Source organism: Gekko japonicus, unplaced genomic scaffold, assembly GCF_001447785.1.
Source record: "Gekko japonicus isolate JY-2015 unplaced genomic scaffold, Gekko_japonicus_V1.1 scaffold1140, whole genome shotgun sequence".
Lineage (NCBI taxonomy): Eukaryota > Metazoa > Chordata > Lepidosauria > Squamata > Gekkonidae > Gekko > Gekko japonicus.
The window spans coordinates 449,310-460,819 of NW_015164705.1; positions in this window are offsets into that span (position 1 = coordinate 449,310).

An 11,510-nucleotide genomic window follows, 5' to 3' on the forward strand; every position below is an offset into this window, starting at 1 on the left:
CACCCTTCAGCCAACAGAGAGCTCGAACTTTATTGTGTGGTTCCCTGAGCACAAGGAATGTCACCTTGCATTGCCTGATCCTTTTTCTGTGGAATTGGCTAGGAGAGCAGTTCCCAGCAAAACCGGCATTTCCCCCATTTCAAAGGCAACTTTTCTGAAGAACAAGCTAAAAATAAACTTTCAGTGTTATTTTTGGTAACTTTTCTCATGGGCTTGGCCCTCACAGTGTAAAAAGAAAAAGACACCAGTCAGTTATGTGTTAAAGGAGGGTTTATTAAAGTTTTTAACAACTAAACTGCAACTACTTCACTCATTCTTATTCCTTCAGTGTGAGTTTGACAGAAAGGCTGATGGTTTGCCTGGGGAAATGAGTTGGAGGTCTTATACTGCTTATAAAAGTATTAGCTTAACAATATAAAAATTGCTTTTCTTAACATTGAGAATGGTCAATCATCATCATCCCCAATTGCGTTAACAAACCATCAGCCTTTCTGTCATTGCATCATTAATCACTTTAAAAGGAAAACTCTGATTTCCATTGGTCTAGTGAGGCTGGGATGCCTGCCAAGCTGTCATGAGGTAGCTCTGGGGAGTCCCTGTGGAAACTCTGTGGTTGTCTGCCTTTCTGTCCTTCAGAACATGCCTTTGGAGACTTGGGGGGGCTGCGAGTGTAGGTGGGATGCTTGCCTTTCTACCAGTGTCTGGCTGGGGGTGGGTCTGCCCAGGTGAAGTTTCCCTTTGAGTTTAGTGTCACGGGCTTGTTCCTGAACCATTCCATAGACTCCTGTAACTGCAGCTGTCTTTTCCAGAGAGAGCACTGGGAGACCTTTGGGAGGGGGGGGGGCCCATAACCCCAGAAATGTAATTTGCCTCCAACTTGGAGATATTGTAGAGAAGCAGGGATCAGGCGAGGTTCCCTGTGTGTTTGGTTTGTGTAGCTTGCAGGGGGTCCATTGTATACACATTTGAACCTTTGTCGGATATTTCCCCCAAAAGCACATTCTTGGCTTGACCTTAGTCCTGTTGGCAGCGGTTCTGTTGGGCTTGCAAAAATGCCCACCAACACCAACACCACCACTACCTTCAGTTTATACTGCAGAGATTCTTGGGGACTTTGATTCTATTCTGCTGGGCTTCTGTTGCCCTTGCTCTTTCTGCTGTTTCCCCCCCTCCATTGGAAACAGTGGGGGATGGGGGCACCTTCTTGGGGGGGCCTAACTCAGACCCCAAAAAATACAATCCTCACCAAACTTGGCAGGCAGAGAGAGGAGAGGCAGATGGAGGTCTGCTATGAGTTTGGTATCTCTAGCTTACACAGGACCTGTTTTGTACACCCCCAAACCTCCTGAACCTTTGCCTGTCATTTCCCGAGAAAGCACTTTCCTGTGGGCACCTTATTTGGGGGGGGGCATAACTTGAACCCCATAAATCTAATCCTCACCAAACTAGGAGGAAAGACAGAGACGAGTCTCCTGTAAATCCCTCGCAACTGTGGTGTCTCTATCACACCGGCTGGTTATTCTATCACATCATGAACGTCACAAACTGAACCCATTTGTCTAGTGCAAAAAAGTTCATGATGGTCTGTGGCTCATGTACTGCACATCCCATGAACCATGAAGGGAACATTTTTCAGTTCACGCCCAGTTCTATTCCACAGTTTAATTACTTGTTATGTCATTGTTTTCCTTTGTCTGTCCTGAACCCATCTCCCACCAATTTCATTGGGTGCCCCCCAGGGGTCATTTCCTGCAGGAGTGCACAGGATCCGGCAGTAAGGAGCTCAGGGGGCGGGCACATGCAACAAGCCCCGCCCCCTTCTCCCAGCAGCCGTCAGTTGGGCCATAAGGAACAAGAAGCATCCAGGTAAGTTGCAGAGGGGCCCCCCCGGCCTGCCTTCAGGTACAAGCTCTCCCTCCTCTGCGAGGACAGATCTGCTCGTTCCCCCCCCCCGATAGCTACCAATCCAAACCAGTCCAGTTGCGCCCGGTTGGGTGTTGCCTTCTGACACACTTCCAGTGATGTCAGGGGGTGTGGCATATGCTAATAAGTTATGCTAATGAGTTGTGCTAATGAGCTCCTGCACCTCTTTTTCTATGAAATGACCCCTGGTGCCCCCAAGTTCTAGTATAATGGGAGAGGAAGAAAAAGCTCCAAAATGAGGCTGCACCATTCTCTGGAGCCCGGGCTACATCCAGAGCCATCCAGCCAGCTCCTCACCTCCCCCACAGGCCCCAGTGATCAGGACAGCTCCAAGGCCAGCCCCGACACCTGGACACAGAGGCTTACCTGGGTGGTATCTGGCGGCAGCAAGGAGTGAGCTCAGGCAGATGGAAGTGGTGGCAGCAGGACGATGGGCTGTGAGGCAAGCAGTGGGACCAGGGAGAGGGCCAAGGCAGGCAGAGTTGGCTGTGGTGGGACGACGGAGGGCAAGGCAAGCAGCAAGACCACCACATTGGGTCAGAATGCCAGAGGAAAGGGAAAGGGAACGAAACCAGCCACGACAGATGCAGGCAGCACTGAAAGAACCCGGAGGGCCCAGCAGGACCCCTCCAGGTAGGAGTAGCCCCGAGCCAGCAGTTCACAGCCAGGCAAACATGCCCCGGATGCTCCTCCCCTTCCCAGGTCGATGTAGGGCAGGCCAGGCAAATGCTGAGGACAGGGTGGGGAGGCAGCACCCTGAAACAGGCGGCAGCTGGCAGGGAACAAATGGTGCAGGCCCCATAGATTAATATTGAGGGGTATTGAAAACAAATCCGCCAGTATCATAATGCCCCTATGTAAATCAATGGTGCGACCTCATTTGGAGTACTGTGTACAGTTCTGGTCACCACACCTTTAAAAGGATATCATAGCTTTGGGGAAAGTGCAGAAAAGGGCAACTAGAATGATAAAAGGGTTGGAACATTTTCCCTATGAAGAAAGGTTAAAGCACTTGGGGCTCTTTAGCTTGGAGAAATGACGACTGAAGGGGGCATGATTGAGGTTTATAAGATTATGCATGGGATAGAGCAGGTCGAGAAAGAGGTACTTTTCTCCCTTTCTCACAATACAAGAACTCGTAGGCACTCCATGAAATTGCTGAGCAGTCGGGTTAGAATGGATAAAAAGAAGTACTTCTTCACCCAAAGACTGATTAACACGTGGAATTCACTGCCACAGGAGCTGGTGGCGGCTACAAGCATGGAATTAGATAAGCATATGGAGCAGAGGTCCATCAGTGGCTATTAGCCACAAGGTATAGATAGGGGCTCTGGGGCAAGTGATGCTCTGTATTCTTGGTGCTTGGGGTGGGGAGGCAATAGTGGGAGGGCTCCTAGTGTCCTGGCCCCACTGGTGGACCTCCTGATATTACCTGGTATTTTTTGGCCACTGTGTGACAGAGTGTTGGACTGGATGGGCCGTTGGCCTGATCCAACATTGGCTTCTCTTATGTTCTTATGTTCTAGATGTCAGGTCCATAGAGGGTGGAGGGAGGGGTAAATCCAATCAGGGGAGGGAGATTTAAAAGGAGGCTCCTGACAGCAGACCGTGGAGGTAAATCCTGGAAGCTCTAGACTGCACAAGAGAGTAGGAGAGGAGAAGAAACAGATGACAGCAGCCCCTTCCCTCTTGTTCTGAGGTCTGTGGAGCGTCCCTCCAGTGCAGCAGTCACAACGGCAGAAGGCAGCATAAACCCAGGGGTGCAGCCCAGGTGTGACAGCCATAGCTTTATACAAAGGCATTACAATACTGGGTATTTTATTTTCAGTCCCTTTCCTAATAATTCCTACCACAGGGTTTGCCCTTTTCGCTGCTTACACACTCTGGATTGACATTTCATCGAGTTTTTTGCTACAATCCCAATATCTCTTTCAGTCTCAGTCAGTTCAGACTCCATCTGTATATATTTTAAGTTAGGGGTTTTTGTTCCAATATGAATCACTTTGCCAGTCACCCACATCATAGCTTGCACATCACAATGTGCAGACACACCCTGACCTGGATAGCCCAGGCAAGCCCCATCTTGTCAGATCTCGGAAGCTGATCAGGTCTGACCCTGGCAAGTATTTGGATGGGAGACCTCCAGAGAATACCAGGGCCAGGAGGCCGGAGGCAAGCTATCAAGCCACTTCTCTGAGTGTACTCCTGTATAAAAATATTGCTTCTATATTCAAATGCCTTCTCCTGTGATGTTTTTGATAACATGCTGTGTCTTGTTTCCTGTTGCAAGCCAAATGGTGAGGCCACATGGCCTCAATAGCCATGCCATAAACCCACATTCTTTCACACTTTCATGCCAAACGCCAGACCTCATGGCTACACTTTCTGGCCCACTTGCGACCAGTCACGTACGCAATGAAGTAGCTGGAGTTTGGGTCAGATCACTACAGGCGGGGTCCCAAACGTATAGCCTATCCCCACACGCAGCTATGGCAACCAACAATTGGGCACACCCATGCCCACTCGCAATTGGCTGATGGTCACATCTAATTTGTGACTGGAATTGGGGTATAATTGTTTGATCCCTATGGGAGTGAGTTCTTCTTCCTGTTCTCCATTGTCTGTTTTATTGCACCTGAAATGCTGCCTCTTGAGAGACAAAGAGTTGCTTTGTGATTTGGAGCACATGGTGTGAAAAAATGGGATTTCCCTTCAAAATCCCTTGGACTATTCTGGACTGTGGATGTTCCTGATGTGGTAACTATGTATCTTCAATGTGCAGTTAAGGCAAGTTGCCCTAGCCTTTGTAATTTTTATAATCTCTGGTAGTCTATGCTAAGCTCTGTACTGAATAAAGATCCTTCTTATTGATAATTTGTCTCTGGTGTTGTAACTGAATTCCAAGGCTAAGCCTTGTGCCTAACCCTTACCACATATGCTACCTTGGTAAGAGTAAAAGTGTGCATCTCTAGATTGAGTTGCTAATGTGTTAAATCCCAGATGCTAACTAAGGGTTGGAATCTCTCCCTTAGGAAAGGTAGAGACTAGTGAAAAGAGGTTCTGGTGGCAAATTGTTGTGAAGACCAGAGATGGTACAGACTGTCTCGTGGCTTGTTGTTTAATGTACTGAAAAGTACAGGATTCCCTCCCATCCCTGGACTGGCCTGGGTGGGCAAACCCTGTACAACTCCATGATCCAGTAGGAGTCACCAGAGGTCACCATGACTTCCAGGCATGGGCACACACACACACACAAATACAAAAATACAAAAAATGAATTAAATGTGCAGACACTACCCCCTTCCTCCTGGTCAGCATGCAGATTCAGACAGAAATGCCCAGCACAGGAAGTGTTCCCTCTCTGGGCCCTGAAATCACAATCTGATTTGGTTACAACTAGGGATGGGTATGAACCGCATTTTGTAGTCCAGTTCATGGTTTGTGGTTGAACCACGAACTGAACCATGAACCCATATGAACTGGGAGGTGAACCAACCCAGTTCAGATTGGTTCATGAGCCATTTAAAGTTTAAACCAAAGTTTTCTGTTCCTTGTGACTTTTTGTGGGGAGCAGAAAGCAGGGGTTTCCAAACTGCTGAGTGGGGACTACCACTCAGCTGTTCGGTTTAAATTGCTCTAAGCTACTTAAATGGCTCTAAAGTGGCGGTCCCTGCAGCTCAGCTGTTTGGAAACCCCTGCTTTCTGCTCTCTGCAGCTTTTCATGGGGAGCAGAAAACAGTGTTTAAATTGCTCCAAGCCATTTAAACCAAATGGCTGAGCTGTTTTTGCTGAAGCTGTTTTTTGTGAAGAGCAGAAAGCAGGGGTAAATCCCTGCTTTCTGCTCCGCACAAACCATCATGAACCACCACAAATTGCACCAAAATTAATGGAAGTTCATGGCAGTTCTTCCGTTCATGAATGTCACTTTGCAAACCATGAACCAGCCAAAATTTGTGATGAATTTGAGTTCACCAGCCAGTTCATACCTATCCCTAGTTACAACTCCCCTTCTGGAAATATCTCAGGGTGCTTGATGATCTTTAAAAACTTGAATCATCAACCCTATGCTAATCGTGCCACCCCTGGTTAGGGTCAATTCTCCCAAGAACCTTAATTTACCTTCTTCTATGCTTGCAATATGAAGGTTAAAAATAATGTTCTCTCAGCCAATTTGAGAATACCCCCCCCCAATCCTGCTTGTCTCCAAAGCAATCAGGTAATCCCATGCTGCCATATAAAAGGAAGGGCAGGCAGAAAAGTTGTTGTGTGGTTGTATGGATGGGAGGGCTTTAAATAACCCTCTGTGGGTTGAGCTGTCCTTGCTACTGTCCGGGGCGGGGGGGGGGGGGGGGAGAGATGTTAGTCACATGAGATTTCCCCACCTGATTAACCCCATTTACATGCCTGCCATATTCACACACATACATCCAGTAGCTTTGTGGGACGGAACCGCAAAGAAGCATCTTCCATGCAGCTCAGCGAGTGTGTGAAGGAGGCCAAAGTGCACTGCATCACTTCAAAGGGTTTGCAGTTGTGAAGAACACAGTCAGCAGCTGTCAGTTATTGATAATTGCACATTAAGGTCTGAAAGCACAGGATTAACTGAATACAGTGGGCACTTTTCTTGCTCAGCGTCTGAAACCAATCAGTCCTTTGCCTGAATGAGCCATTCTTTTTTGCTATTTTGCCATGTGTATTAAGGAAATTGATTCTGAAGAAATGTGGACCCTATGGGCAGTTGCTTGCATAGTGCCAAGATGGTTTAAAGTAACCTCTGCTGGATTACAAGGTATCAGACAGCCTGGCCATGGCAAAACACAGTAAAACAAAACTGATTTATTACTTGTCCATTGGCAGTATTATTTGTGCATATGAAGTGATTTACCACTGTCTACCTATGACATAAATGTGATGTCTGAAATCAGCCTAACCCTTCAAAGCACACAATGGATGTTTCAGTCTATTGGCGGACAACTCTATCTATGAGCAATAAGAACAGGTCAGCTTCAAGCTAGCCTGCAAAATCTGTAGTTCAGTCAAGGTAACGATATGCCTCTGAACATGTGGCTTATTTCACAATAAATACCTGACCTCACCTTAGGGCCAGTGTGTGTATGTATATACTTCTTGTTTCCTTAGTCATCCTTATCTTAAATATTCTGCTTTCCTTGTATTTTCAGGTTTCCCCTGTCAGTGATCTGGGGTCATTACAAATCAAGGACTTGTTTACATGGGTTTGACGTCACCACAATAGGCAAAGACCAGAAAGAAAGGCCATGGTTGATGGTGGAGTTGTGTAACCTGCCACATGCCAGAAATATCTCACATACAGTTCTTTTGTGGGGTAATCTACTAATATATACCACCAAGATGCTTTGAAAAGATAATAAACATCCGAGTGAAATACCCAGTGTTTGGGGATTTTTGATGTTATACAGGTATAGATCTGACCAATGCCTTGGTGGAAGACCACTGAAATACCCATATAAGTTGTTCTGAAAACTCTAAAGGAAGAATAGGATATCAGTATTAATTTTTTTTTTAATTACTACTTTTGAAAAATTAAAGAATCAAAACCCATCACTGTGATTATTGTACTGCATGAAATATCAATCAATAACAAATAAACACAAGATCAAATAAAGACAACATCAATCAATATGAAAGTCCTGGCAGGTATTTTCATATCCATCAGTTACTTCCGTTATGAGGCAAGTATGGCGAGTGATTAGAAGGAAACGGCAGATTTGCAGAAATCCAATATGACATCCTTCTGAAGTGAAAGAGATAAATTGAATTCGACTTTGGGTTTGTAAATTGTGCAGTTCTGCTTCTGGATAAACAATGGCATTGAAATAATGGTTCAGGTTTGCTTCTGACTTGACTGGTGCCTTTTTAGGTTGTAATACTGTTGGAGTCTCAGCACCAAATAATGGTATTTTTGTTATTCAAATGTGACTGATATGCACACCAGCATGCAAGATCATGTTATTTTTGTTATTCTTTTCAGGTGGCTTTGCATACTAATGTGCATGTCAGTCACGTATGAATTCTATTCTTTCTCATTCTTCATTTTTTTTAAAAAAAAACTACATTGGCCAAGTTCAGACCGGCAGTTTGGCCCAGCAGACAAACGTTTCAGGAGCGTTTCAGTAGTGGGTTAAAGGGGCGGGTTCACACAGGCACATCTGTCAGGAATCCCCCGGCTGTACTCAAGCTGTCTTGTACCGCTTCCCTCCCAAGTTTAAAAAGTACCAGGTGAAAGTGGTAGCAAACCGTGTAGAACGGGTTGATTCCCGTTCCCTGACGTGTGAACGCAAGCACTGCTAAGGCGGGAACAACCTGCAGTTGTTGATAACAGGCACTGGCTGTTTCTGTGGCAGGCACCCATGCGCCTATGTGCATAGGCGCATGCAGTGGAGCGCAGAAACAGCCGCTAACAGCCTGCCAAAAATGGGGGACCCCTGGCAAACCGGGGGGGTTGGCAACCCTAATAGAGGCACATTTCACGAATGGATTAAAGGGGCCGGTTCACACAGCCACAGCTGTCAGGCATTCCCCAGCCATACTCAACCCGTCCTGTGACGATTCCCTACCACGTTAAAAAAGTACCAGGTGAAAGTTGTAGCAAACCCTGGAGAGCGCATTGATCCTGATTCCCGGAAGTGTGCACGCTAAAAGCTCAAGAAATAGGGGTATAGGTACATGTCACCAGAGTGAAATAAAGCCACTTACAGCTGCGCCTATGCCAGGGGCGGGCCAACAGTGCGAACGCCCCCTTGCACCTCTTCCACGGTATGCTCCCGCATCAGTAGGTGCAGTGCGACCGGGAATCCCCGGCACAACTTGGTCCGGGTCTTTTTGCCCCGCCTCCCTCCCACTTCATACTGCCAGTCTGTCCTCAGCCTCAGTGTGTGTGTGACCGCTGCCTTAGTTTTGGTCATGTTTGGTGCTCCTCTTGGAAGCTGCTGGTGTCATTTTATTTTAAAGAAAAAGGGGTTTGCCCTGTACCCTAAAACAATAAAGCAGACTAAAATGCATTGTTTAAACTAGGATTTATTAATTAGATACGGATTGCACAAATAATTAAACTCCCTCCCTCCATTGTGTATGTTTTTTAAAAGACTGTCACTGTGGATTTGCCAGTATTTGGGCAATCCCGCTAGGGCTCCAAGCTCAACATGGCCACAAGCCTTGCATTTGCTTTCCCTTGCCTCCAATAAATTTGTACAGTGAGACATTGCCATTCACCCCATTTTCCCCATACTATACTGTGTAAAGGTTCAAGCACTAATGTGCCACTCCAAGGGATTAACCCAGCCCTCTGGGATGGTTCAGCCATTTGAATTCAGTTTGACCATTCAGGCTGACTTGAAGGCCTCCTATCCCATCCTGGGATGCCTCAGATACTTGTCAGTCTAAGGTAGAGGTGTCAAACATGTGGCCTGGGGGCCAGATCAGGCCCCTGGAGGGCTTCTATCAGGCCCGCAGTGGAACTGGCTGTCTTCTGCTGCTTCTTCCAGTTCTGGTGCTGCTTCATCGTTGTAGGTTTGCAGCTTACAGATACACACCTGAACAGCATACTCAGGATTGCAATAGCACAGACATTTTGATGCAATAATTCAGAACAAGAGGTGTCAGTTATCAGACACTGTTAAATAAAAAAAATGGTGCAAGAGTGCTAATGTTTTAAGCATGTTTTTATTTTAAGTTAAAAAAAACCCTTTGTGTTTGCGTCCTTTATAAAGTTTATATCTCTGCTACCTGGCATTACATTTAATGACACACATGGTTTGGCCCAACAAGGCCTCATTTATGTCAGATCCGGCCCTCATAACAAATGAGTTCGACACCCCTAGTCTAAGTAACGAGCACTAACTTGCACAAAGCTGCTGCTTCTCCTGCTTGGTTTGTCCATGGCTGACCACTGAGGTGAGCCACCAACCATCAAACCATTCTCTTCTCCTCCTGCTGTGGGACTCACTTTCCCCTCAGTGGCTGTTGCTAGGCAACCAAGCTTGATTCCCTCAATAAAAAGGCAGGGGCAGGAGGCCCTTTCCAGGCCTGCTTTGGCCTTTTTGGGGAACTCATTGGGGCCCTGACTAGGGTTGCCAGCTCCAGGTTAGAAAATTCCGGGAGATTTTGTGGTGGATTCTACAAAAGCCAGAGTTTGGGGAGGGGAGAGACCTCAGCTGACTAGAATGCCATAGAGTCCACCCTCCAAAGCAGTTATTTTCTCCAGGGGGAGAGAGATCTGTTGTCTGGAGTTCAGTTGTGATACCAGGCGATCTTCAGGCTCCACCTGGAGGTTGGCTACCCTAGGCCTGGCAGCGCCCTCTGGGTGACTTGATGCCACCTGACTGGCATGACTTAACTAAGTCTGGCTGCTTGCTCCACCAGCAGCAGCCCCCTAGGACAGCCAGTGTGGCATAGCAGTTAGCGCTTCAAAGCAGGGTCTGCCAGACCCAGGTTCTTGCTGTGGAAGCTGGCTGGTTGAATTCAGACCACTTACAGACTTTCAGCCTAACTTACTTCACAGGTTTGTTGTGCAGATCAAAAGGGGGAGAGGAGAATGATGTAAGCTGCTTTACTCCCCACTGTGGAGAAAGCCTGTACTTTTCCTAGGTAGAGGCTGCAGGGAGGGGGGGAGGATATGGAAAGCTGAAGTCAGAAGGTCAGATAAAGGTAGGTTGATGGTTGGCTGGGAAGGAGGTAGGGTTGCCAACTCCAGGTTGGGAAATTCCTGGAGATTTGAGGGGTGGAGCCTGGAGAGGGTGGGGTTTGAGGAGAGGTGGGTCCTGAGAGAGGTACAATGCCATAGACTCCACCCTCCAAACCAGCCATTTCCTCCTAGGCAACCATTGTTGCGAATCCCCAGGTGAGGGCTGGAGATCACAGAATTACAACTACTCTTCAGATGTCAGAGATCAGTTCCTCTGGAGAAAATGGTGGACTCTGTGTCATTATACTCTGCTGAGGTCGTCACCACAAATTGACACTGACTGCTCAAGGCTGGGGCACCCACCCAGAGCCTCTTTCTATAGCTCCTTGTATTTATTTCCACAGCGAGCCTTATTCCTAGTTTATATATAATCCAACTCCACAACCACAGATGTGAAATGGGAGAAAAAAGGTCCATTATCCTGACCAATCAGACAAGGACTTTAAAAACTCCTGCTCAGCCCCACCCCTCAAATCAGCTAATCTCACTTTGTTGCCACAGGGAGGGAAATGAGGGGAGCTCTGTGCATGAAGTAAAGCACTACAGCTTTAAATAACCTCCACTTCAGAGCAACATCACTGGTTGAACCATGAGACAGCTGCCATTTCTCCACCATCTCTAATGTCTGAAACCTGCCATTTTAAAATGGGAAAGCAGTAAAACTAAATCTGAAGAAGAAGAAGAGATTGGATTTATACCCCGCCCTTCACTACTCAAAGGTGTCTCAGGGCAGCTTACAAACTCCTTTCCCTTCCCTCTTTGGGCAGGAATGTGCTTCTTGCTCATGATCCAGTGGGATGATGCCATTCTGGCATTCACATTTGGCTTTGTAGCCAAATGCATTTATTTACTTCATACCCCTCGC